Source organism: Camellia sinensis, chromosome 5 (assembly GCF_055761805.1).
Source record: "Camellia sinensis isolate YWXY chromosome 5, ASM5576180v1, whole genome shotgun sequence".
Lineage (NCBI taxonomy): Eukaryota > Viridiplantae > Streptophyta > Magnoliopsida > Ericales > Theaceae > Camellia > Camellia sinensis.
The window spans coordinates 179,924,979-179,948,713 of NC_138965.1; the positions used below are offsets into that span (position 1 = coordinate 179,924,979).

At 40.1% G+C, this 23,735-nt stretch overlaps 1 long non-coding RNA gene across 27 annotated transcripts; it reads left to right on the top strand.

Annotated features, from left to right (window-relative positions):
* The first annotated feature begins 17,446 nt into the window (after positions 1-17,446).
* On the top strand, positions 17,447-23,258 carry LOC145791018 (uncharacterized). Of its 27 annotated transcripts, none has more exons than XR_014330605.1 (5): positions 17,447-17,886; positions 18,147-18,189; positions 19,366-19,475; positions 21,211-21,266; positions 22,727-23,258. It is a non-coding gene; the product is annotated as an uncharacterized LOC145791018 (long non-coding RNA). The 27 variants fall into 27 exon arrangements; XR_014330607.1 differs by having other exon boundaries at positions 19,384-19,475; XR_014330614.1 differs by adding an exon at positions 20,767-20,855 and having other exon boundaries at positions 17,448-17,886; positions 18,087-18,189; positions 21,211-23,258.
* Positions 23,259-23,735: the final 477 nt, after the last annotated feature.

Sequence of the window (23,735 nt, forward strand, 5' to 3'; positions counted from 1 at the left end):
GTAGTCCCTCATTCTACGCACTGAGCAATCGCATGACTTGAGGACATGGTTGAGCAACAACAAGGGGTACGATTGACGGTTGAACAAAGTGGTGGAATAGTGGCTAGATAGGGAAAATGAGTATCTAGATTGGTCTATTCGCTAGATGGAGCATTGTGCTCCGAACTGACTAGTCATTTTCCCACTCTACCTTGAGATTGAAGCTGTGGAAGCTCTCTTGAAGTACAGTCCGTCGAAATTCATCCTCTATAATGGGTAACAGGGTTCTTAATCCATGCCCTAGCCCTAGCCCTAGCCCTTTGGTCTCGAACAGGGCGCCAAGTGGTATAGCTTGGTGGAATTTGTGCCAAGTATCGTTACTTGAAAGCATGGTCCATGGTAACAACTTGCACTCAACAAAGAGCCAATTTACACTCTTCGATGAGTTTCTTGTTCATGTGTTGTACATATTTCACTCGACAATTGAGCAAGAATGAGTTACAGGTCTTACCCTATGCCCTAGCCCGAAAGCTCGACCCTTTAGTCGGAGTAGGGCGCCAAGTGGTATAGCTTGGTGGAAGTTGTGCTAAGTATCGTTACTTGAAAGCATGGTCCATGATAATAACTTGCGCTTTATAAAGAGCCAAGCTACATTCTCCTATAAGTAAAACTTGCCCAAAATTTTCTAAGGCACAAAGTCTAGTCTGTTCGAATAGACGGTCTGCTCGGCCTCGGAGCTTCTGCTCAACTGGGGGCATGCAAAGTTCTTTCCTCAAAATTTTTCTTAAGGCACGAAGCCTGGTCTGACCGATCAGACGCCCCGTTCGCCCTTAAAGCTTCTGCTCGACCAAAGGCATGGAAAGTTCTTTTCTCAATATTTTTTGAAGGCATGAAGCTTGGTCTGACCGATCAGACGCCCCGTACAGTCTTAGAGCCTCTGATTGGATAGGGGGTATAAAAAGCTCTCTCTTCAAAAAATTTCTAAGGCATGAAGCTTAGTTTGATTGATCAGACGCCTCACTCAATCTCGGAGCCTATGCTCGGTCGGGGGCATGGAAAGTTTTTTTTTAAAATTTTTCTAAGGCACAATGCCTGGCCTGTCTGATCAGATGCCCCGCTTGCCCTCAGAGCCTCTGTTTGGCTGAAGAGCACGGAGCCTAATTTGACTGAGCAAACAACCCTTGTTGCCAAGAATCTTCTGCTCGGCCGGAGCCAAGACAACTGACTTTAGCTAAGGCTAAACGGACAATCTTGCAAGGTTCCCCTATTATTGCTCTACCAGAAGAGTAACTCGACTTTTCAAAGGCATTAGATGAAGTTTGATCGAATAACCAACGATGTAGGGCTACATCCTTGATGCTCGGTTTGAGGGCAAACAACATAAACACAAAGAAATTAAAAGTGCAAGTTACAACTCTAACACTTGGAAAATTTCAAAAATACTTAATTAACTTAAAGTTTCATTACAAAAAAAAGGAGCTCGACTTAGTGAAGGTGATACGAAGCGGAAGAGCTACAAAGAGAGATAAACAACAGAAGTTGGTAGGACGCCCAATGCTTGAGCAAAACAACTGAGGTTGGTTGGACACCCAATGCCCACTCTGAAGCGTGCCAAGCAATGGGGGTTGGTTGGACTCTAACACCCACTTCGAAGTAGGCCGAGCAACAGAAGTTGGTTAAACGACCAATGCTTAGGCTGAGTAACAGAAGTTTGTCAGATGGCTGAGCAACAGAAGTTGGTTAGACGCACAACGCTTGGGCCGAGCAACAGAGGTTGGTTGGACACCTAGCGCCCACTTCGAAGTAGGCCAAGTAACAAAAGTTAGTCGGACGCCCAATGCTTGGATAGAGCAACAGAGGTTGGTTGGACGCCCAACGCCTATTCTGAAGCACGCCAAGCAATGGAGGTCGGTTGGACTCTGAACGCCCACTTCGAAGTAGGTCGAGTAGTAGAAGTTGGTTAGACGCCCAACGGTTCGGTCAAGTAACAAAAGTTGGTTAGACGCCCAACGTTTGGGCTGAGTAATAGAAGTTGGTAAGACGCCCAATGGTTGGGCCAAGCAACAAAAGTTGGTTAGATGCCCAACGCTTGGGCTGAGCAACAGAGGTTGGTTGCACATCTAGCGCCCACTCCGAAGTGGGCCGAGCAGCAAAAGTTAGTTGGATGCCCAATGCTTAGATAGAGCAACAGAGGTTGGTTGCACACCCAACGCCCACTACGAAGTGGGCTGACCAAAAAAGTTAGTTGAACACCCAATGCTTGGACAAAGCAATAGAGGTTGGTTGGACGCCCAACGCCCACTCTAAAGCATGCCAAGCAATGGAGGTTGGTTGGACTCTGAATGCTCACTTCGAAGTAGACCAAGCAGTAGAAGTTGGTCAGACGGCCAACGTTTGGACCGAGCAGCAGAAGTTAGTCAGACGCCCAACGCTTGTGTGGACTCGTCTTTTTTCGCGGCCCCTTTCGGAAGGTTTGAAAAGAAGGCCTCACAGTTCGGATTCCCACGATTCTGAATCTAGTTTCACAAGTGCAACGTGAAACTAATAAATACCAAAAAGGCAAAATCTAGCAAATCTTTTTGAAAAATTGATTTTAAATCAAATAATGCCAAAATTGGACTGCTTTGCTAGATATAGAGTAGCCACCTAAATATTTTTTATTTTAGGAAAATTTAGGAAACCCTGACTCGTGCCAAAGGCTACGTGTCCGTTATCACCAAAGTTGCCTCGGCTCGAGAACTTGGATACGAAGGGGGAAGGTCATGAATTGAGCACCCCCGCTCGCCCGATCAAAAAATCAGCCTCTACTAATCATGATATGATTTTTTTATAAACATTATGTGTTCTTATTCCGGTTATTAAACTAGCTTTACTATGTGATGCGCACAAGCAAATATAGACTAGTTGCTCAATTTAGAACAATCCAACTCATGTTTGTTTGCGAAAAATGATTTGAATTTGCCACCTTAAGTGGGCTTAAAGAGCGCAGATTTGCCACCAAACATAGTGGGCTTAAAACATGATTTGCCACTCAACAAAGTGGGCTTAAAACTCACATTCGTTGAATTGTTCCAATTCAAACAACAAGCCTTCATCCACAGGCATTCATGTAGTTTAGCATTTAAGCACATAGCCTTATGGTAAGAATGCTAATCATGGCAACATTCACACTTATGCAAGTATGCTAAATCGTAAAAACTCACCTAGTACTGCAAGCTAGGAAAACATGAGTTAGTGAAATATACATGATTCCTACCTATAGAAGATACCTAATGCAACACATGCAATATGTAATTTAATAGGCTCGGCTACTAATATGGCATATGAAGCAATTTTGATAACATGCGATTAAACACGTATTCAAAGAATTATTGAAATGACAATGTAGTTTGAATGATACGCCGAGTCTCGGTGCATGCAATACAAATGAATGGATACAAGCATGCGATATGCTAAGTTGAAATATGTCCCTAATCTAAAGATTGAAAGCGATAAATAAAAGGGAGAAAGACGTGGAATTGGAAGACATACACACACGCCCGCACACTTGTTACAACATTACGCCCTCGCGAAGGAGGGTCCGAATAAACTAGAGCTAAGCTAATCTAATTAAGCTAATTAGACTAAATATTACAAATCAAATGAATAACTAGCTAAGCAAATTAAACCAAGCTTGTAAAACATTAAACTATGCTACCATTGCTCCGCCTCGCGAAGTGGAAGGTGCATATGCTCGGTTTTGGCCCGAAAGGACCTCCATTTTGCTCTTGAAAGTCTCTGTTTGCAGGTTGAGCATTTCCAGAACCTTTTTGCTCCACCTTATCAAATCTTTGCTAAGGTTTACATCAGTGGCCTGCCGGCCATGGATGGCTGCTTCTGGCCATCTGCCGACCAGGGAGGTGTCCTGCCGGCCAAAAATGATACACTGCTAGCCATAAATGGTGGCCTGCCGGCCACTGATGCACTGGGTCATCATACTGTAACATAGTATAAACAAAGCAAAAGAGGGTTTTTCCAAGGATTTGTTTGTACTGTATCCCTCCTTATCATCTCAATATCTCAAAAGAATGACATATTTGGATCAAAAAATACCAATCAAGCAAGTTCATTGCATGATGGCCAAAGATCCAAGTTGTACAATTTCGATAAATGCACAAATATGACCGACAAGACCACCACCGTATCATGCATGATTGAGGGCAATGGAGACCTAGGAAAGTAGCACATTTCATCAGTTTTGAGTATGAAATGTCCCATTTTCCTTGTGTTCAAATTAACGTCCGATTTGAACACATGCAATGCAACATAAAGACATGCTTATCTTGCCTCTTTTACTTGTCAGTTCTGTTTACTCATTTTAATTACCAAGTCATCCTTTAATCAATTTGTCCATTGGTGAGTGTCCTCTAAAGTGAATGAAGTGTCAACCAAGGGATAGTGTAAGGCAAGAGAGAGATCATGCCTTTGATAATGAACCCTCAAAGAGGATTAAACCATTGAGCATGACCTCAATCTCAAGTTTAAAGGATCCTAAGTTTGAAACAACCCTCTAAAGCAAATGAAAGAATGAAACAAAGAGAGAGGTTGTAGAGATTTATATGTTGAAATTGAGTTATAAAAACACTAAAAACATGCAGCCAAGTCACACCAATGATGTTTAAAGCCTTAAAACAACAAGCTAGTGCAAGGATTTACGCTACAACTACACAAAACAAAGTTCAAATGAACTAAACAGCCCAAAATAGAGCTAAAGCGGGCTATTTTAGCAGCTAAAACATGCTGGACTTGAGCTAGAAAAACATGCTAACATGTAAGGCTAACTAAGCATGCAAACAAGACACAAGGAGGAGAGGCTAACCTCTCCAATTTTGGACATCAAAATGAGATTTTTGCCATTGAAAAACCTCTAAAATTCAGTGGTTAAAAAGCCCAAAAAAGTTGGTTTGAAAGTGATGATCAAAGGTACAAAAAGATTTATAAACTAAGAAACAAGAAAGGTGAACCACTCCCTAACTAAAAAATGGCTCAAACCACCATTTTTAAGCCACAAAAACAGAGCTTTTTATAGTTCAAAACCAGCCCAAAAAATAATTGAAAAAGATAGAAAAACAATTATTGAAAACAAGATAACAAGATTAGTATTCTATCTCTTGAAGCAAAGAACACTTTAGGCACAAGTTCAAGCCAAAACCACCTTCAAGAGCTCCAAGAAGGCCCCAAGTAACCTTAGCTCAAAGGTGAGAGGATTTGGCTTAGGAGATGTAGGCAAAAGTGTAGAGAAACTAGGCAAACACACACAATTTTGCAAGAGAGAGAGAGAGAAATCTAGAGAGAGAGAAAATTTTTATGTCTTCAATTTTTCTAACCCCTACACATGAGAGAGAGGGGTCCTATATATAGAAAACACAAATTTCCCTCACAAACATCCAGCTACACACGTGTAGGAAGATGCATGAATTTGTGCAAACAGCTGGCATAACATATTACAAAATATCTGCAGCAAACAATGGTGGTCGGCCGGCCATCAATAGTGGCTGGCAAGGCTTCATTGATGACAGGCAATGCACATCAATGGCCGGCAAAAGAGAAGTAGTGGCCGACAGCCTCCAAGGATGGCCGGCAGGCCATCAGGAACTTCAGGCTGAAAAGACCCAAGCATGGTCCAAAGATGAGACAAAATGGATGCAGGGTTTGAAATACTCAAAGCTGTGGCATTCTGCTAGATACTTCGAGTGTTCGACAATCAAACAGACTCATCATCGGATGTACCTGTAAGAACATCCAAGTCTTAAAGAGTTGTAAAAAATGGGGTGTCTATAGCCTGGTCCAAACAACAGAAGTTGGTCGGATGCCCAATGCCTAGGCCGAGAAATAGAGGTTAGTTGGACGTCTAGCGCCCACTCCGAAGTGGGCTGAGTAACAAAAGTTAGTAGAATGCCCAATAGTTGGGCAGAGCAACAGAGGTTGGTTGGATGCCCAATGCCCTACTCTGAAGTGCACCAAGCAATGGAGGTTGGTTGAACTCTAAATGCCCATTTCGAAGTAAGCCGAGCAACAAAAGTTGGTTAGATGCCTAACGCCTGGACCGAGCAGCAGAAGTTGGTCAGACGCCCAATGCCTGGGCCGAGCAACAGAAATTAGTCAGACACCCAACACATGGGCTGAGCAATAGACGTTTATTGGACGCCTAGCGCCCACTTCGATGTGGGCCGAGCAACAGAAGTTGGTCAGAAACCCCATGTTCGCTTTGAAATGTGTCGAGCAACGGAGATTGATTAGACGTCTAACACCCATTCAGAAGTGGACCGAGCAACAGAGGTTGGTTAGACGTCTAACATCCATTCCAAAATGGACCAAGCAAAGGAAGTGGGACAAAATTAGCTAAGGCAAAACCAACTTTTAGAGCTCAAGTGAACAACCAAAAAATTAACAACAGACAAAGTGGAAATGCAATGTTCTACCAAACAATTACACTACAAACAACTTGCAAAGTCAGAAGTGCAATGGCCAACCGAACGACCAACAATACCGAAGTCTATATTTTTGAAATCAGAACCAGAGAAAAACGAGGAACAACAAGCAAAGGTCGGAGGTGTGCTGTACCTGACGAGAGTCAATATTATTGAAGTCGATACCAAGACTATAACACAACTATATGCTAGACAACTCTCAAGATCAAAGGTGTTATGGATAACAGTAGCTTGGTGGTAGAGCAACCAAAATAAAAAAAATACAAACTCGAAAGGCCAAATTGTTAGGGCCACCAAATAACTAGAAGACAGACAAACTCACAACGCCAAAGTTGTTAGGGCCGACCAAGCAACTTGGTGATCAAAAACAAAAATTATGCAAACAAGCTGCTATAGCCAACTAACTAAGTGAGGGACAATTCGCAAGCCGAAGGTAAAATGACCGACCAAAATATGAAGAAACAAGCTGAACAAATAGACATGCTAATCACATCCAAACAAAAAAATAGTGTGTGATCCGCATGACCGAACAGTGTTAGCAAGCTATGCTTCGAGACCGAACAGAGTGGAGGGGCAGGACTTAGCCGACCAAGCATTAAGACCAACACTAATTTATCTCCTACAGGTGGGACCAAGCAAAAAGATAGCCAATATGTCTTTCAAATTAGAACAAGGCTATGATAAGGCACACTTGGCTTACTTTGAAGCGCCGCTAAGTTGCTTGGCCCAGTTGACGAACATTGCCAAAAATATATATATATATATATATTATTCTGCATATATATTTTCAAGTTAAGCAACAATGCTCGGCCGATCAAGAAAGCACCAATGATGCACATGTTTAGCTTGGAGGCACCACCAAGCTACGGAATACTGAGCAAAAACCAAGATAGACCCAACACAAACATTTTGAGCTGAACAATAATTTTGAATCCAACACGCGAAACTCAAATCAAGTTGTGACCAACCGACCTTCAAAGCTGGTGACGGAATTGGCTTCCACTTCGCTAAAGGTAAGCACAAGCCAGAGGGGCAAATAAAGTGGGATAAAATTAACTAAGTCTTGGTGTTCGGCCCAATGCCAGACCCGCACCAGTAAAGGTGCTAAGGGTTCGGCCCAATGACCAAACACTTGCTTTAAAGTAAGGCAATCAAGGTAGCAGCCTAGTGTCAGGCCCACTCCGAAACGGACCGAGCAACATTTTGGACAATCACTCCGAAGTGGGACAAGTAACATATTAGACCTCCTGGTTGGGCAGGCAACCACTCCGAAGTAGGCCGAGCAACATGTTGGACCACCTAGTTGGACAGACAACCACACCAAAATGGGCCAACTTAGAGAAGGCCAATTCACCGAATATCTTTCTTGAAGCTTGCAAGAGACAAATAACTCTGCTTCTCTCCCTTTGTCTGAACAGAATGTGGAGACATGGAAGTGCAGAAGGACAAGGCGCACACATGACAGACCGTCCTCTTCCAATGGGAGACGACCACAAATAAGACACATTGGACAGTAGCAGAGAGAGAAGGTCTTGGAGGACAAACAACCTTTTCCTATAAAAGGTGAGCACTATTCACTCTCAAGGGATCCGAAATCCACACACTTAACATATACACACTCTTTGTATTCTCTCTTGTTCCTTTCCCTTAGTCCCTGACTTTACCATCGGAGGGGTTTCTGACCAAACCCAGGTCGGGTAGCCTCACTATTTGTTACTCTGTGTAAATCTTCAATTCCCAAAGCACGTTGTTCATCCATGAAGTTCAACCCTTCTTCATAGTGCGGAAATCACCCTCGCACACTAGCTATCCAACAATACTATGTTGCTATTTGGTAACATACAATTTTTTACTTTATTATTTACAAAAATAGACAAATTTATAGTTATTTTTAGTAAAAAAAAAACCCAAAAAAAAAAAAAAATTGAAATGCACATGTATTTCAAAAACTTGTTTCAAAAACACCAAACAAATTGTTAATTATAGTTTTTAATGTTTTTATAAACATAAATGTTACTGAAACGGTACCTGCTAACCTTACTATCATTAGTTGTGTTGTATTGGTTGGACCAAGCAAGCAACCAGGCACTGCTTTACCCGAACTCGTTCTTGCCGCGATAGACAACAACTGCACACGATCTAAAAGTTACTGAAACGGTATTCATATGCAAAAATCCACCCCACTGACCATTTGCAATCAAAATTGGGTATGGGCTGGTCCAAGGTGCCCATTATAATCATGACTAATTATAAATTCAATAGGGTCCCCAGTAGCATTGTAAACAAGGCAAAGTGTGGAGATTCCAGTACCCCATTCCTTTTTCATGTTCTCCACATATTGTCTAGCATTAGCATCTTTATTCTCTGAATTTTTCAAATTGAGAGCCACACGAGCACTATTTCTTATCTGCATACTTTGGCATTCCCTTTAAAGTTTCATTAGTAATGGGATTGCCAAATACACCATATCGCGATGGCCAATTCCTACACACACATGGTTATACTTCATTTTGAAGATGTTTTTAGATAAGGAATGTGGGTGTTGATTTCCGACCACACTGCCAAAAAGGAACTCAGCAAGAGAGCACATGCAGAATGCATTACGCTCGAACAACCTATCACAGAAAGATAAGACTCCGGTGGTGGTTCGTCCACTCGAGGGCACTCCGACGATCAAATCAATACTCAGTTATCTCTCAAAGATAGCAAATAGTGCTTAACTCATGAGCCAGAATGCAAAAAATGTACCTTAGACCCTCAATGGTGCCTTACTTTTATAGCCAGCACTAACCTGATCCTTGTAGAAGCCTAGCTTCAATGGACTTTGGCTCAATGCTTATCTTGGATTCCTACCTAGATAGAGATAAACCTCTTTAAGAGCTTTATCTTTATCCAAATTGAGGTCCTCCCCCATTCTAGGACTCTTGTTCCTTATCCGCTGATCTCGGATTCCGATATCTCCGCAGATAATCTCGGCTTAGCCGAGATCACCTCGGCAACATGACCAAGACACGTGGCACCTCGGTTGTCACTTCGGTGCCACCTTGGCTACATGTTGTCATTCACAAAATATGTCCCCACAACTGCCCCCTAATGTGAACCTAAGTTTCACTTATATTCACATTAAGCACGTATAATCTTTCGCCGAAGTCAGATTCAAACAAAGACTAGCCGAGGTTATCAACCTTGGTTTCTCTGTTAATCTAACTGAAATGTACTTAGTTCCATTCCAAGTTTAATTCTGCCAACATAGCAAGTCTAATTTCAATTCAACTTAGTTCAACTCTATTATATGTAAGTATAATTCAACTCTGCCATATAATAAGTCTAAGTTATTCATCATGTTTCAATCAGAAACATCTCCAACTTAGTTCAACTCTATTATATGCAAGTAGAATTCAACTCTGTCATATAATAAGTCTAAGTTATTCGTCATGTTTCAATTAGAAACATCGCCAACTTAGTTCAACTTTATTATATACAAAGTATAATTCAACTCTGTCATATAATAAGTCTAAGTTATTCGTCATGTTTCAATTAAAAACATCGCTAAAGGACGGGTCAGTCCTATCACAAAAATTTCAAATTCTTAAAAAATTAGGCTAAAAATTTTATTACTACCTCGGCTAAGAAAATTATGACATAAATTTTGAAAAACAAAAAAGTCTAATGATAGAAAAACTTTAAGTTGCAAGTGTTCTAGGGTCTTGGCAACTCTTTGTCTTCACTGTCCTCAAGCCGATATGCCTAATTGCCGGCGACCGAAATGATTCTATAAGGCCCCTCCCAATTTGGGCCCAGCTTTCCCTCCCTAGGATCCTTCTTGTTGCTGACCACTTTTCTTAGCACCAGGTCCCCAACTTTTAACTATCTTGGGTTAACCTTTTTATTATAAGCCCTAGCAAGTTGTTGCCGACATGCCCCCAGTCGAATTGCTGCTCTTTTCCTTTTCTCCTTAAGTAGGTTTAGATCTCGGGTCAGGAATGCCTCGTTAGTTCCATTCTCTACTCCTTGGGTTCTGATCCCTAGGATGCCAACTTCCGATGGGATAACTGCTTCTATGCCATAAGCCATGGCAAATGGGGATTCCCCAATTGATCTTCTCAACGTAGTTCGATATGTCTAGAGTACATTGGGCAACTCTTCTACCCACTTTCCCTTTGTTACTTCTAGCCTCTTCTTGATCCTATCCAAGATAGTCTTGTTGGATGCTTCTGCCTGATCATTACTCTGAGGGAAACTTGGAATGGAGTAATAGTTCTTGATTTTGTACTTTGCACAGAAGCTTTTGATTAGCTTACTGTCAAATTGTGTACCATTGTCTGCAATTATTGCCCTTGGGATCCCAAACCTGGTGATGATGTTCTTCCATATGAAATTCTTCACACCAGTGTCCTAAATCTTCGCAAGGGGTTCAACTTCTACCTACTTTATGAAATAGTCAGTTGCTACCAGCAGGAACTTCCTTTGTCCAGTTGCTTGGGGTAGTTATCCAACAAGATCCATGCCCTATTGGGCAAATGGCCAAAGGCTAGACACTGGGTTCAAATCTGCTACTGGTTGATGTATCAATAGTACGAACCTTTGACACTTTTCACACTTTCTGACATAGGCTTCAGCATCCTTCTGCATGTAGGGCCACCAGTTCCCCTGAGTAATGGCCCTATGAGCAAGTGATCTGCTCCCAGCATGTCTTCCACATACTCCTTCATGTATTTCATACAAGAAGTCTTCAACTTGTGAGGGATGCACACATCTCAGAAGGGGACCAGTAAAACACTTTCTATAGAGATGTCCTTCTGCTGTCATATTAAACCTAGCCGACTTTAGTCTGGTCTTGTGTGCTTCTTTGCGATCATTTGGCAGCTTCTCATTTCTAAGGAACATTACTATTGCATCCATCCAACTTGGACTCATCTCCATACACATTGCTTCATACTCTGTGATCAGTGGTTCCACACTTGGACTTGACAAATAATCAACCATTATTGTCCTTGCCTCCCCTGATTTCATTGCACTAGCCAGGTTAGCTAAGGCATCGGCATGACTGTTGTCATCTCAGCTAACTTGCTATAGTCGACAGTCTTGAAACAAAGCTAACAATCTAACAACCTCTTTGACATAGGTTATCATTATTTTATCTCGGGCTGCATACTTGCCTGTTGCCTGGTTTACAATGAGCTGGGAGTCACATAATACTACCATCTCGTCGGTTTTCATTGCTGCTGCCAATTTCAATCTTGCGATTAGTGCTTAATATTCTGCTTCATTGTTTGACGCTTTGAACTCCAAACGATTAGACTGCTCTAACATTCGTCCATCTGGAGATACCAACACCACTATTGCCCCCATTCCCTGACGATTTGAACTCCCATCAACAAATAGGCAGAATGAGTCGCCGATGTAGATATCGCAAGGCTTGAGTTTTTCTTCTTTCTTCTGATTTGCTGTGGGATTTTTCATTCCTAGCTAGGTCTCTTCTTGTTCCCCTAGACATCCTAAGTTGTTGCTCATTGGAGCTCGATGTGGGATGACGCCTGGTGTGAACTTGGCCACGAAGTCGGCCAAAACCTGGCCTTTGATTGCTGGTTTGGGTCTAAACTCTAAATCGTATTGGCCCAATACCACTGCCCATCTAGCTACCCTGCCTGTTAGATCTCCTTACTGTAGCAGGGACTTCAAGGGATGCTCAGTCAATACCACAATCTTGTGGGCTTGGAAATAATGGTTCAACTTCTTGGAGGCCATCATTAAGGCCAATGTTAATTTCTCCAGGGGAAAATACCTGGTCTGTGCGCTTGCTAGGGTTTTACTCACATAGTATACTGCCCTTTGTTCTCCCTTTTTTTATCTAATTATCACTGCACTCACTGCATGCTCTGAAACCGCCAAGTACAAGAATAGCTCCTCTCTAGGTACTAGATTTGGGAGAACTAGAGCTATGGTCAGGTATCTTTTCAAGTCGGCCAAGGCGGCTTCGTATTCTTCTGTCCACAAGAAATCTGTGGCCTTTTTCAACAGACTGAAAAATGGTTTACACTTATCTGAACTTTTGTTTATAAATCTATTCAGGGCTACGACCCTTTCAGTCAACATCTGCACTTGTTTTGCCGACGTTGGCTTTTCAAATCTAGGATGGCCTTGATTTGATCTGGGCTTGCCTCAATGCCCCTTCTGGTAACCAAGTACCTCAAGAACTTACCAGACCCAACTCCAAATGCACATTTTGAAGCATTAAGCCGGAGTTGATATGTTCTAAGGATGTCATAAACTGCCTTCAAGTCGACCAGATGATCCTCAGGTTCTTTGGTCTTCACGACCATGTCGTCAATGTATACTTCCACTGTTTTGCCAATCTGATGTCTGAACATCTTGATCACTAACCTTTGGTACGTTGCTCTTGCATTTTTCAACCTGAAATGAATCACTCTGTAGCAACACAACGTTTTTGGGGTGATAAATGCATTCTTCTCCTCATCATGGGGGGTACATTGTTATCTGATGGTATCCCCTGTAAGCGTCCAGGAAGCTCATCCTTCCATGCCCTGAAGTGGCATCCACTAATTGATCAATCTTGGGCAGTGGGAAACTATCATTGGGACAAGCCTTATTCAGGCTAGTAAAGTCCATGCAGACCCTCCACTTCCCATTCTACTTTTTCACAACCACAGTGTTGGACTGCCAAATAGGGTAGTTTACTTCGCGAATGGTTCTGGCTTTTAACAATTTGTTCACTTCTTCTTCAACTGCCTCCACATGGACCAACGTCGGCCTCCTCGCTCACTGAATGACGGGTTTAGCCGACCTGTCTATGTTCAGTTTGTGACATGTAACCTTAGGGTCAATGCTAGCCATCTCGTATAGTGTCCAGGCACACACCTCTATGTTTGCTCGCAAGAATGTTTCTAACTCCCTCTTCTCCTTCTCAGCTAATCTTGAGCCGAAGAGGAAGAAGCACTCTTCATCCCCTTGCTGGACTAGAATTTTCTTCAAGGCTTCCTCGCTTTTGTCAGCTGGCCCTTTGCCAGGACCTCTATGTCTTCGTCCTCAATCTCTACTATTTCTGCCTCTCGCACGTTGCAGGTGGATTTCATTGCTGCCATGAAGCAATTCTTTGCTTGCACTTGATCCCCTCTGACCTCCTCAATTCCATGTTCTGTTGGAAACCGTAACAGCTGGTGCAACGTTGAGGGAACAGCCCTCATTGCGTGTAACCATGGCCTCCCCAAGATAACATTTTAAGGGGGAGAGGGTGTTAATTACTGTGAACTCTGTACTTACCTTCTTGGTGCCTGCCTGCACCTCCAAACTTATTGCTCCCAGGGGCCATGTCGACATTCCGTTGAAGCTGACCATTGGACTGTTGGATTGCTCCAGATCATCTTGGTGAATGTCGAGCTCCTTGTAATATCTGGCATATATGATGTCACAAGAACAGTCTTGGTCAATCGGAATGCACCTTACCTGGCATTCTCCAATCTTAAGGGATATCACCAGAGCATCGTTGTGTGGATGCTGCACCATGTCTAGGTCGGCTTCAGTGAAGGACACTATTAGTCCCTGGTACTCGTCTGCTCTAGGCCTTTTTTGCTGGACCTGACACACATGCTATAAGTGTTTCACCCTCTGAGTCTCCCCACATACCTTGTTCTTATTAACCTTCGAGTGAATAACATTGATCACTCGAGGTCCGTCTACTTGCGGTTGTGGTGCTGGTAGAGGTGGTGCTGCTGGTGCTTGGGGCAACCTTGCTTATTTTTCCCTTGTCCTGGCCTCATCTACCAGGTCCCTTAAGTGACCTTATCTTACCAGATCTTCCAGATGTGTCTTTAGGGCTCTGCACTCCTGAGTCAGGTCTCCATCCTCATTATGGTAGGCACAGTGCTTCCTAAGGCTTCTTCTCATAAATTCGCCAGGGATCTTCTCTGGTGCTCTATAGTAAGGCTGATTCTTGATCCTTTCTAAGACTTTGTAAACTAGGATCCGGAACACTGTGGTGACTGCTTGTGCAGCCCTCAGTCCTGTTTCTTATCTGTTATATCCAGTATTACCTCCGCTTCGCTTCGGCGAGTCGTTTATCTTCCCCTATTTCAACGTCTTTGTCCCTAGTGTGTCTTCTTCGGCTCTCGCATATTTCTCGATCCTAGCCATGAGTTCCTCCATACTTTTTGGCAGCATCTTTGCCAGTGACTTTCGAAACATGCAGTCATTGTTCAAGCCGTTCTTAAAATATACGGCTGCTAACTCTTGGTTGCACCTAGGTTTTCGGTTAAAAACCTGATAATACCTTTGGGCATAAGCCCTGAGGCTTTCATCCTCACCAATTCTCAAAGCCATCAGGGAGTCTACTCTCAATGGCTGTAGTTTGTTTGTAACAAACCTAGCCACAAACATCTCTGCCAGGCCTTCCCAACTTTTCACAATTCCTTTCGGCAACTTGTGAAACCAATCTAATGTGATTTCTCCAAAGGATGAGGGGAACACCTTGCAAAGCAACGGTTCGTTCCCGGTATATAGTGCCATTGAGTTCAGATATAAACCGATGTGAAGGTTAGGATCGGACTTACCATTGTATATTTGGAATCTTGGCATGTAGAACCTTTTCGGGGCCTCAAACTTATCTAGCTCTACTGAGAACGGCGTTCTCGGCTTGACCGGAGATGTGACCTCGGCATCTTGTCACTTCCTCTAGAGGTAGTCCCTCAAATCCTCCTTAGTCCGTCTAAGAGCTCGACTGTCAACGGATTTTAGCCTTTTTGGTGCGCTACTCCCGGTGTTGTTATGAGTCCTCTTGGACCTTCCTCAATTCGTCGTGTCAAAACAAAGCTTCTTCCCCTGAACATGCCAATGTTCCTTGGCATAAGTTTCCTTGGCACGAGGTGTCTTCTGAGACTCTTCTCTCATTGATTCTCCCCGCCCGACGCCCCGTGAAAGCCGATAAGAATGCTTCTTTGCCCTGTCATGTTGAGGGACTGCAAGGATTGCTTTTTGCCCCCCTTTCTGGGCATCGTTCTTAGCCGCTGGAATTGACGTGTCCTCCAATAGGAACAGTGGCTACATGACGTTGTTTTGCATCATGAAATTGACAACCGATTGTAGGTTTGCCAATTTGTTTGCAATCTCTTTCATCTCGCCGTCCCTCTTCAAGCATCTATCTTTCTATACCTGGAGGTCGCTTTTGTTATAATACTCGTCTCGGCTTGCCTTCTTTGGAATGTCTTCCTCTTGGTCGATGTCCTTTTTCCCGGGATTCTGCTTCTGGGGTTTTTCATTACAAGTCTCTTCCCCTACATTAGGATCGGTGTGTTTGCGACTCCCATTAGGGATGTCGTCTTCAATCTTCTCTTTTTGCCCGTTATTAGCCATCTATTCTCCATACGTTCCCACAGACGGCGCCAAATTGTGGGTGCTAATTTCCGACCACACTGCCAAATAGGAACTCAGCAGGAGAGCACAGACAGAATAGATTGGGCCCGAACAACCTGTCACAGAAAGATAAGACTCCGGCGGTGGTTTGTCCACCTGGGGACACTCCGACGATCGAGTCAGTACTCAGTTATCTCTTAAAGATAGCAAATAGTGCTTAACTCACAAGTCAGAATACAAAAAGTGTACCTTAGACCTACGAGGGTGCCTTACTTTTATAGCCAGCACTAACCTGATCCCTGTAGAAGCCTAGCTTCAATGGACTCTGGCTCAATGCTCATCTCAGCTAGATAGAGATAAAACTCCCTAAGAGCTTTATCTTTATCCAAACTGAGGTCGTCCCCTATTTTAGGACTTTTGTTTTTTATCCGCTCATCTCAGATTCTGATATCTCTGGAGATAATCTCGGCTTTTCCAAGATCACCTCGGCAATATGACCAAGACACGTGGCACCTCGGCTATCACTCCGATGTCACCTTAGTCACGTGTCGTCATTCACAAAATATGTCTCCACAAACAAGTAAAGACAATTCTTTCTTGAAATTAACTTTTTCCTTATTTTTCACATGTTCAACATGACTTGATAGCAATAGTTATTTATCTATATATGGGTCACAGTAGAAGCATTCAGTCTTTTGCAACATCAATTTTTCGAAAACATTCAAATATTGACTCTTAACATGCAGAGGATGATGTGCTTTCCACACCGATACTATATCTCATCAATCAAAACATAATTTAAAGTTGGTTGTTCTACTGATAATAACTCTTTTAGGAGTGGACTATTTTAGTTAATTTTTTAATTTTTATGAAAAAATATTTAAAAAAATAAAAAGAATGATGCAATAATTTGTAATAATTTTTTTTTTTAAAACTTTTTAACTAATGTCTTAAGTCCTCAAACGAAGTTAGGAATTTCTTTAAAAGGATCGAATCTAGGTAACACCTCTAAAATTCAGTGGTTCATGAACTCATATGCACCTAAGAAGGACTCTCTAGAAATAATTAAATCCACTAGCACTTCAATTATAGTTATTTAAAAAAAAAAAAATTAACTTTGAGGTACTGTGAGTACACTACAAGAATTCACACATTTTGCGACCACTTTTGCCGACCAAAAAAATTTTGGTCGCAAAAAAATGACATTTGGCGACAAAATATTAATTAGTCGCGAATGATCATTATTTTTGGTGACCAAATATTATTGGTCGCAGAAGGTTATATTTTGGCGACCAAAAAATGAGTTGGTCACAGAAAGTGGTATACTTTTGCCGACCAACTACAAATTTGGTCGCGGAAGGTCACATATTTTTTGGCGACCAAAAATTTGGTCGCGAAAAACTTATTTTCAGCAACCAAAAAAAATTAGTCGCCAAATTAGTACTTTTAGCGACTAATATTTTAGTCGCCGTTGATTGAGATTTGGCGACTAAAAAAATTTGTCGGCGAAAGAACCTGTTTTTGCGACAAATTTGATCTTTTGGTTGCCAAAAGTTTGGGGGGAAATTTGAAACGTGGGGCGGAAATTGAATTTCAGAAAAAAAAAAATTAAAGCCCTGATCTCCCTTGTCTCTATCTAAAAAAAGCCCTAATCTGTGTCTCTCTATGTTGGCCCGCCCCTCTCTCTTTCTGTGTTCTCTCTCTCAATTGGTGCCCACTCTCTCTAGCTCACCGAAGTCCCTCACCACCATTGCTCACGTCGGTCGCACGTCGCCACCGCTGCAAATCGCCATCGCCAATAATTTTCTACTTTACACTGTTGATGCATCAATCGAACCTAGATTGGGGTAATTTGGGTTAATATGGTGATATGTAATAAGTTTCTCCTAATATTGGATCTCTAGTAATCAATTTCCTTTGTTGAGAAAGAACCCAGATTTGATGTCTCTCTCTCTCTTTCCTTTCTCTCCATCGGCATCAATTTTCTTCCTATGAACAAAGATCAATCGAAAACGACGACATCGATCGCCTCCTTCTCGTCCATTCCGATCTCTCCTCTCTCATTCACCAGGTAACTAATTCGTACTTCTAGAGAGAAATGAGATACCAATTTCATATTTGATCGAACAATGGTTTGGAGGAAATTGATTCACTGAACTGCATCATTCTCTCTCTCCTTCAATTTTGTCACAAACTGCATATATATATATCTGCTACGTGATCAGAAGGAAGACTACAGATAATTAATCTGCATATATATTAATCTGATAGATTTTACGTGATCAGAAGGAAATTGTTTTCATCGAGTTCGACGTCTTTTTCGTGATACAGATGATCAATTGCTTCTCTTTCAACCTCTTGGCCTCTAACCTAGGTAATAAATTCCCACCTGAACAATTTGATCTCTTCTTCTTGAACTTCACAACGATTTCACCTAAATATGTTTGGTTTTGCTATTAAAATCATAAAAAATATTTTATGTTATTAACCTTTTCTCTCTATTATTACGTTGCATTCCATTTCAATTTCAAGTTTAGAGTTTGTATCTATGAAGAATTTATATCTACTTCACTGTGATAGAATTTTCTATGGACTAATTTTCTTGTACGTCTAGTTTCAATTTTTCTGTTGATAAACAATATGGGCACAAATTTGTATGAAAAAGGAATTTCCTTATAAGAAGATGAAAATTTTCTCAGCTTTTTTGTAGGTTGTTTTGTGTTCAAATTGAGTTATGACAAAATGTTAATTATTAATCTTTGCATAAAGGGGGTTTCAATGTTCTTCTTTTTTCCTTTTTTGCTCTGTTCTTTGTTTCTATTGGTATGCTTGAATTTTCCTTGTGGTTAGGCCACTGCTTTTCTATTGGAGGCATGTAGTTATGGTTGAATAGAATACCACCTTTTATTGTTGCTTTAGTCTCCACACCAAAAGCTAATTTAACCTACACACCAACAAATGTGGAGCAGATTACAAATTTTCTCTCCTTAGGCACTTTTTAATGCTTGTTTTCTCTTGGTGATTGGATGAAAAGTTGGTAGGAAAAATTTGTATATGTTGCATATAAATAGAGCGTGGGAAAAGCTTTATACTTAATAGTAAGATTACTAATTTTATTTTTTTCTAAATGAAGATCAAATGTATCTACCTTGGGAAAGATTTGATTCATTTTGAATTCTTTAATTTAGAATTAAAAAGCTTATTTTTATTTGTTAAGAGCAGACAATCCATTTCCTGTCTTTATTTCTATTGTATTATATCTCATCGTATCATATTTAATTTAATTATGCAATATTTAATGTTAAATTTAATAATTATGATAGTCTTTGTTGTATTGTTTATTATATCCTCATTATGGTGTCCTTTCTTAACTTGGTTAGTTATTAGATTGGTTTTTAGAGTTTTTACAACTATTGGACTATAATTCCGAATGTAATTCTTTTCATATTTTTCTACCAATTAAAAAAGAAAAAAAATATTCCATGAACATTCATGATTTGTTCTTTAGATTTCATAAGCATTTTAATGTGATAATGGGGATGCATTTAAGATTCACAGTCACATATAGGCTCCATGAATCACATAGCAGAGATTGATATATACGAGCTTTTTGCTTTCAAACATTGCAAGGGAGGAAGGTTAAGCTTGCTCTTTGTGAAGGTAATTTCTAATCTTTGAATACACAAGCTTGCATTGTTACGGAAATTATCTTTGTGAGTTTTTGGTGTAGGCTACGAATAAGAAATGATTGCTGATATTTGGTACTTTCATGTTATGTTAATTGATTGGATCTTAATTATTATACACCAAGATGACTTGGTAGCGAAAGTAATAAAGTACTATCGATACTTGTATGTGCTGATTGTTAGTTGATATTGATATTTGTGTTTAGATTTTTGGGGGTTGGCTTGAGGAACCATGAACCAAAACAAGAGACAAAAGAGGGACAATTAATCAATAGTCTTTCGAAAACCCACAAGACAAGAGAGAGATATCCCTTTTAAGTTGTAAGAGAATGGGCTGGCTTTGATATGGAATTAATGGTCCCATAGGGGGCAAGGAAGCTCTATTTGAGAACTTTGATGGTTTTGTTGAGGGGACATAAGGCAGAAATTATGGTATTCTATTTTATTTTAGTGTATTCTATTTTAGTGCTTTCGCTTAATAGATATGAATTGCTGTAATAATAATTTAAAAATTGCTCCATCAGCTCATCAGCCTCGATAAGAGATTATTCTATGTACAATTCAGAGTTTGAAGAAAGGGAAAGGTAGGGACAAGGTGCCTTTGGTTTTTAGGAGTGTGGGGGTGTGCATTTGAGTGAGTGAAATTTTTTTAAGGATAATTTGGGTGGCTAGTGATTACTAACCTTGGAACAGAGGAGATAGCTATGAATTTATATTTCAACATTGACTGACCAGAATGCCAGGCATACCTTTACGCTGTGTTTGGTTGGGGGATTTGGGAAGGGAAATGGAAATGAAAGGAAAAGGAGAAAGAATTAATAGAATTCTAAATCCCAACTATGTTTGATTGTGTTGGTTATAAAATAGAATTGATGTCCTAAAAGGTATCCTATTTCTTTATTTATTTCTCACCCCCTTTCTTTTCCCATATATTTTTTATTATAACCAAACATAAATAGGATTACATTTCTCATTCCTTTTCCAAATCCCACCTCAAAAACTCCAACCAAACACAGCATTAGTGGCTCGTGAAACCGCGTATATTCTCTTTTAGTTCATGTTATTTATGTTTTTAGTACTGTCTAAATAATTAAGTAGCTTGTCCTAAATAAATGACTAAGGATTCACACTTGGAGTGGTTCTTCATCTTTTTCCCCTATTTAAATTGACAATTTTTTATTTTTATTATTTTATATATACACCAGCTAAAAAGCAAAACAAAATTGAATACATGCACTCTTATTCTCGTTTGCATTTATGTCCAGAAGAGGAAATTGCAGATGAGTAGAGCCTTTCAATATACTGCAAGCCTGTAGAACTTTACAATATTCTTCAACGTCGTACTGGTAGAAATGTAATGAAAATTTTCCTCTTTTTGTTGTTTGATTTGATATAATTGGAGTTTGGTATATTTTTTACAAGATATGGTCATCATGATTGATGCTAGGCAGTTTGCCAATGTACATCATTGCTCTAGTCCCATGGTCTGGTGTAGTGGTGGTGACAATGTCTTCAATGTTTAGCTAGTGCATTGTTTTTTTGGCCACACAAATTTCATCAACATTCCCCTCAGATATTTGGCTGCAGTGTCTTTTTAATTATGCCATTCATGATGATGGGCTTAACTTTTCAGTTCTTTATCTATTTCTATTGTTATTTTGTATACTTTTTGATTTTATGTTTCTAACTGAAGGCTTATTTTTATGCAGCCATTATTTCTTCAAATATGCTTGCCGTACAAAATACAAGCGAAACACAAAAAGAGGTTAAAGTTCTTAGACCTAACATGACTCTGTTTTTTTGACAATTTTAATTTATTTTTATTTGCTAGTCAGAGAACATTATCTCAAAGTATGTGATATTGGAGTTAAATGAGAAGAGTAAGAAACAATTCCATTTCGATGGCAGGTAAGAATTGGTGTTTTTGCAGACTATTATTTTATAGTAGTCAAGGACAAATTAATTCTGTCATATATATGCTGCTTTCCTTTGTAATATGACATCAACATCGATTGTTAATTACAGCTAGAAAGTGCTGCTAAGAAATTTGGGTTAATACTAGATGTGCTTATCTAGTACTGATGCATTATTTGATTGTTGTTGTGCTGAAGCATGTCTGCATTCCATTAATGTTTTTCAGTGGAGTAAAACTATATTGATGCTCCTACACCATATATGATGGGTCTCCATTCAGGTGTTAACACTACTGGTCTGACAATGGATGGTGTAATTTTTTTTTTTTTTTCTTCTTCTAATTTGAGTCTCTTTTTTGTTCTTTTACTTTTTCTCACAAGTTTTATTGTCTTGAGTGTCCAGTATGTCTCTGTTTATTACCTTTCTCATTATAATTTATCATTGTTAATTTGTAGTTTTGTCTTGAGTATGTCATATTTCTAGGTCTTTCATAATAATTGGTTGGGCAGTTCTGGCAATTCTTTTATCAGTTTCTTAAAAACTCTAAACTTCCTGAGATAACACATTTTATTAGAACTTTAGAAGGATTTGTTGAAGTGGATCTGGACTCTTCTGCTACAATGTGCATTAGAATGGTTCTAAGTTATTTAATCTTCCTAGAAACAGTTGGCCAAATAGTCATTAAGCTGAATCATATATTCTGTATAATTGTTATTATTTTGACAAGAAATGACAAAAATCTATCACAAAGGAGGGAATGAACTGAACTATACAGATAGAGGGAACATGGGGATTCTTTCCTCTAATTGTCATTCCAAAACTTTATCTTGCCATTCTTTGGTCAAATGAACAATAGAATTTTTGTTTCTGAAGGTCTCTTTTTCTTGCAAATTTCTCAGCCTGTAGTTTCAGATAAAAAGAAGAAAAAAAGAAATTTGTTTTTTTTTTTTTTTTTTTTGATAATTAATGTTGTAACATACGAAACTACACACACTCCAATCAATGTGCTTAACATGGTGCATTTGGAGGGTGTAAAATTGTGTCATTTTGAAGACCTACAAATGGATATACATGGATTGAAAGTGATGCACTTTGCACCTTTCGTTTTGGCTCTTCTGGAAGTCTTGTGATTCCTCTCTTAATTTTATTGATTTTAGAAGAGCTTAGTTATTACTTTAAGTTTTGCTTCGTAGACGTCTTGACCAAGCTATGCTGCTATTGTTTGTGTGTATGGCCTATCTGCTACTATCTTGAGGCTTAAATCATGAGGCATTACTGATCTTAATGATGGTTGACTCTGTGGCTGCATAGGTCTACTCTGCTGCCTATTGAACAGAGTTGCTATGTTGCTGATTGCTGATATGTTCAAATACAGTCTTGGTTTTTGCTGTGTTGTAATAATTGCTCAGATATGTTTAGGCTATTCTTGGCATTAGGACTGAGATGTCGGTAAATCTGTCACCAATATTTGAAAGGTGAAAGCTGGGCTTTGCAGATTGGTAGTCTCGCTGAGGTAGGCAGCTGGTCTGTTCTGTCTGTGAAGGTAATCTGGCTCCAGTGTTGCTCCATTGGAATGATCTGTCTGCTCTGTCTGCTCTGCTAGAAGTTGGAAGCTGGTCTGGCTCCACTGTTGCTCCCTTGGAATGTTTATTGCAGATTGTAATAGCCTCATACCTTGTTATTTTCTTTGATTTTTTTGTTCTTTTAATTTTTGGTGAGAGCAAAGTGTAGTTTGAGATTGAATTTTTAGTGATTGTTTTTGCCAAATCATAGATTTTACGTACTATTGAAGGTGTATACATGTTAAATTCTTTGGCTGTGTTGAATGGATTTTGTTCCTTAATTGTGGTACGGAAATTGTGAGCAATTTTTAATTTTTTAAATGTTATTGTTCCTTAATTGTGGTTGGGTTGAATGAATTTTGTTCGATATTGGATTGAATGTTTAAAAACAAAAATTCAATGTTCTGAAGAAAAAAAAAATAGAGAGATTTGGTGACTAAAAAATTGGTCGGCAAATTCTACACTTTTGCGACTAAAATCATTGGTCGGCAATTCCTTACCTTTTGGCGACTAAATTGTTAGTCGGCAACTCCTTGACTTTTGGCGACCAAACTTTTTGGTCGTGGAATGTGACAATTGGCGACTAAGATATTTGGTTGTGAAATGTCACAATTGGCGACCAAATTATTTTGGTCGTCGAATGTCACAATTGACGACCAATTCGACGACCAAATTTTTTGGTCGCGAAATGTGTCAATTGGCGACTAAAATATTTGGTCGGGAAAATATAACTTTTTGCGACCAAAGTGTTTTAGCGA